General features: G+C 30.9%; 1 pseudogene; it reads left to right on the top strand.

The window, feature by feature from the left end:
- Window positions 1-2,253: 2,253 nt before the first annotated feature.
- Window positions 2,254-3,416, top strand: LOC149226551 (putative aquaporin PIP2-8; annotated as a pseudogene).
- The last annotated feature ends 1,991 nt before the right edge of the window (window positions 3,417-5,407 follow it).

Raw genomic sequence — 5,407 nt, 5'->3', positions numbered from 1 at the left:
TCTTATAATTTTTCATGTTACAGTAAGTGGAAGAATCAGCTTTCTAGCGTGAAGCCTATTTTCCAAGTATTTATATTGTTCTTTTTCATGGGAATAAATGTTAATTGAATGATCTTTGACATTCTAAATATATAATTTTGAAACATTATAATGTTGTGCAGAGATTGCATCTATTTTACAAGACACTTCAACCCACTAGTTCCTTTTCTACCACCTTACGGCGTTTTCTTTGCAACATCTGGTGCAAATGCTAGTTTAAGTTGTAGTCTACCTATTTTATTTAAGTTGTAGTCTACCTATTTTATGTTTTGGAAAATTTTTTCAGTATAATTTTTAGTCGAATTTATCAAGAATTTGGCAGGGATTCTTAGAATCACAAGTTTGAGTTGTAAACCCTTTACAATAAGAACACCCTTGAGAATTTTTCTTAGAATCACAAGTTTGAGTTGTAAACTCTTTACAATCAAAACATCATTAGGAATTTTATGGATGCTAAACCTATATTATAATAAAAACCCATAAAAAAAAAATAAAAAATTAAAATTTAACTAAAATACATTCCCACAATTTCAAAAAAAAAAACTCCAAAAGGTAGTAAGTTTAAATAAACCCATAATTAAAAAAATATCAATGCATTGACTATTAAATTATATATATTATCCCAACCGAAATTGTTATATCTCTGATTAATAGAAGTCATATAATACAATAAATAAATTACAAAGTACTTAAATACGAAATAATTGATATGCCTTCGAAATATAATATGCCTTTCAAAACTATGAACCCATTGACTAACTGTTACGTATGGATGATTTTGATAGATTTGTATACAATGTTGATGAAGTTCGCATCATCATTTTAAGAAGCTGCTTACAGACTCGTGAACTTGAAGTCATTACCAGGGACTGAAAAACGTGAAGTTAACATAAATGGCCTCTTCTGAACAACGAGGACAGTGGGAAAATAGGGAAGAATCAATATGCTTTCAGGAAAAAAAACACATAAATTATTGATTATTTATTATATATAAACACATAAATTATTGGTTATTGATTATATATGGATTACTTTGATACGTAATTGCTACGTGTACAGTATCGATTATTTTTAGTATGTTTTTAAGTTTCTATATTTTCAGTAGCTCTATTCGTTGTTATTATCGTAGTGGGGTGATTAATTAGAGTTGTGTTTGACCTTAAATATCTTTCTTTATCAAGATTGTGGTATTGGTGGTTCATTACATTTTTGTTTGAAATTAAATTAAATTTTGGTTCTTATAGCTGTGATTAATTAGAGTTGTGTTTGATATTATAGATTATTTTTTATGGAGTCGTTTAGGGAGGTGGAGGAATTGTTTCGATGGCCAAAAGTGGTTGGAATCTGGGTTAAAAAAATTCAAAAATTCTTGTAGATGCAATGTTTGAATCATGTTTGTGATGGTGGAAACAGAGTCAGTACCATAAAAAACCTCTTGGACACCTAAAATTATGAATTTTGACAGTTTTTACTTGGATTTACAAAAATCCCTGCCAGATTTTTTCAAAATATGACTGGAATTTCCATAACATTAAAAGAAAAAAAATATAATTTTTAGAGTGGTGATTAATTATATTTTGATATTAATTTAAAATTTAATGTTTATTTGGCAATCCAAATTAATATAGAATTATTTTAATTATTTCAATTTATAAATAATATATCTAAAGTTAATTAAAATTGCTGTTTAATTTAGAGATAAACTTATCTTTACAATTTTTTTTTGTTATTTAAAATACATTTTTTATAGATTTATTCATTTGAATTTTTTTTACTTACTTAAATTTTACAAATTAAATAATATTTTTAAAAATTTCTGCTTTCAATAAATTTCATTTAATTTATAAATTTGACTACCTCACATAAATCATATTTAATTAATAAATATAAATCATAGCTAAAATAAATTAAAGATATAAATGGTTTCACTTCAATTTTATATTATTTTAATATGTCTCCATACTACTCGGATAGGGATTGTAATAGGTTTTCGTTAGATAGGATTATTTTCGAATCTAACTATGTTTAACATTTATAACAAAATTTGTTCGAAACTAACCATGTTTAACATTTATAACAAAATTTGTTCGGAACTAACTATGTTTAACATTTATAAATTCAACACCAAAAAGGGAAAGCAAGCACAATGTGTTGTTGGTTGCACTCTCTGGAATTCTTCTGGGGTAACTGACATTGTGTTTTTCAGTTCTCTCCATGGCTAGATCGTATGAAGGAGCAGCAGGCAAAGTGGAGTATGTCGAACCGTCTCCTGGTCCGATTTTAGACTTAAACGAGTTATTACTCTGGTCGTTCTACAGGGCCATCATAGCCGAGTTTGTAGCTACGTTTTTGTTTGTATACATAACAGTAAGTACAATCATCGGTCAAGCCGACCAGAAAAATGCTTTGGAGCCTTTGCTATTGCATGGGCTGTTGGGGGAATGATTTTTGTTCTCGTGTATTGCACCGCTGGGATTTCAGGTTCTCATTTGTTTCTCACTATTTCTTGCTCCACTAGATCATATTTTTACAAAACTATCAAGATAGGTAAGAAAAGAAAATATATGTGATTGAAAATTCAATTTTGCATTGTCCAGGTGACAATATAAACCCTGCAGTCACGTTTGCTATGCTTCTTGCTCAAAAGGTGTCCCTGAATCGCGCGGTCTTGTACATGCCGGCGCAGTGTGTGGGTGCAATCTGCGGGGCCGGGATAGTTAAATATTTGCAGAAAACCAACTATTCTATCGGCGGCGGAGGCGTTAATTCAGTGTCGGCGGGATACACAAAGGGATCAGCCCTTGGCGCGGAGATAATCGGCACGTTCGTATTGGTTTATACCGTTTTCTCTGCAACAGATCCCAAGCGCAACGCACGCGACTCTCACGTCCCTGTACAAATATTCCACCCATCAATATATTCTATCTAAGAATTCTAGGGTTTTGTTTTAATCATTCACCAATGGAAATTATTAATGTGTGAAGTGCTTTATGTAGGTTTTGGCTCCGCTTCCAATTGGGTTTGCTGTAATCATGGTCCATTGTGCAACCATTCCTATCACAGGCACGGGCATCAACCCTGCCAGGAGCTTTGGGCCAGCTGTAATTTACAAACACAATAAATCCTGGGACCACCAAGCAACGAAAAATAACTTATGACTCTTTATTATGTTTTTATTAATCTGAATGGAGTTTATGACTGAGAAATGTACTTCATTCTTTGGATTAATCTATGCAATGCAGTGGATATTCTGGGTTGGTCCTTTTATTGGAGCTGCGATGGCTGCTGCATACCATCAGTGCCTTCTAAGGGCGAGCGGTTTGAAACCCTCCGAATCCTCCCATGCCCACTCAACTACGGTTACCAGTACGTTCTAAAAGAGAGCGGCTTCAGGGCCTTAGGATCCTCTCTTGACCACTCCATTAGGGACACCAGTGCATCCTAAGGGCGAGAGGATGTTCTCCGGTTCCTCCCCTAGTCACTTTATCGCGGGCACTAACCTATAGGATGAAAACTCGCGTGATACTTTCCTGTCTCTCACATTCATGTCGATGATTTACTGTAAGCCGTTATTTACCATGTAGTTTGACTACGTACAACATCCTAAGAGACTGTTTCTACGTGAAAGATCTGAAAGATCTCGATTTCCCAGGGTTACATTTATTTTTCTTTGTCTCTCTTTGTATCGACTCCATCAAAGAGTGAAACGTTCAACATAAGGAGTGTTTCTCAAATCTGGTTGGTTTACTATCTCCTTCATGTTACATGTTTGTGACATGTATGGACATCATTGTTATATTAATTTGTGTTGTTTTCGAGTTACATTTATGTATGTTGCTTTGTATCACCGGCATGGGAATATAAAGAGCTTGTGATGTTACAAAATGTAAGCAGATTTAAAAATGAGATACTGGGAAAACCACAAATATTCTTATTATATATATATATAAAAGAGAGTAAAATCACTACAATACAAAGGGGTAAAGAGAGTAAAATCACTACAATACAAAGGGGTTTGAAGATAATAGTTAAAACAATTTTTGGCTAAATTGTCTTAACTTGACACAAAAGAAAACTTGTGTATTGTTTCAAATATTGTCTTTAAATTGGTGTCTCAAATTAAATTGTCTTAAAATATTGTCTCCATGATAATATATAACAGAAGCATTTTCATCTTCCTAGAGACAATTTCATTTTTGTCTCTCTAGAGACCAATAGTTGGGAATAAAGACTTGTTCCTAAAAATTACATTCGAATATAATACAACATAGCTTTTGTCTCTTTAGAGACAATATAAAATAATGAATGTAGAAAGTTATCTCACCATTGAAATAAACTAATATTAGAAGTATTTAATTAAAAATAAACTACAATATCATTGATTAATTCATAATAGGACATAGTAAAAATAAACTACATATCATTAATTAAAATAGGTACTCTTCCATTGAGCTAGCACTCTTTAAAGATTCACAATAAAAATGGCAATAAAAATAATATCTATTAAAAATAATTTGATTAAACAAAACAATAAAACTATTAAAATTAAAATATAATATCAATAAATTGCAATTTTGATTAATTTTAGTTCATTTATAATTAAAATACAATTTTGAATTAAATACTTCAAATAAAAATACATCCAAATTAAAATCACAATTGAAATTATATTAAAATCACTCTCAAAATAAATTTTAAAATAGCACTTTACAAAGTAGAATTCTTAGTAAATTGAAAATGATACTTTGAATGGAATGGTTGATTTACATTAAAAAATAATAAAACAATAAAAACCCTTACAATACAAATATGCCAATAACTTTGCAATTTCGAGAGATTTTAAATCTCATAATTTCGATGTATTTTTTGTTGGATAAAAAATATAAATATACTAAATTCACCCCAAAATAAGTGAAATCACCCACACCTGCAAATCCAATATACTCAAGGTGAATTATATGTGCCTTCAACCCCCACAAATAGGTTTTTATATGTCAATGTGAATAATAATAAATTAAAATTGAAATATATGAAGCAACCAAGAATTAAAAGAATCAAGTCAACAGATACCAATCATATTTAACAAACACAGTGCTAAAGTTTCTTTCCTGTCCAAATATCTTAGTGGAATATATAAAAACTAATTGAAATTAAGGAAAAATGGTTATGAATGGGTTCATGGGTAAACAACAAAAGTTGAAGGCCATGTTACATCCCCCTCAAAACTGTTATCTAGATTATTATAACATGATATGAAAATAATATTGATCCCCACATTCAAATTGTGTGCTAGATAGATATTCATCCAACAGATGGAAAACCCAGGTTTGTATACTTCTTTTTTTCTAGCAGTTCAGCCATTTTTGCC

Source organism: Pinus tabuliformis, chromosome J (genome assembly GCF_031772625.1).
Source record: "Pinus tabuliformis cultivar Carrire ecotype Pingquan chromosome J, CPIR1, whole genome shotgun sequence".
NCBI classification, from domain to species: domain Eukaryota; kingdom Viridiplantae; phylum Streptophyta; class Pinopsida; order Pinales; family Pinaceae; genus Pinus; species Pinus tabuliformis.
This window is presented reverse-complemented; position numbering and strand designations above follow the sequence as displayed.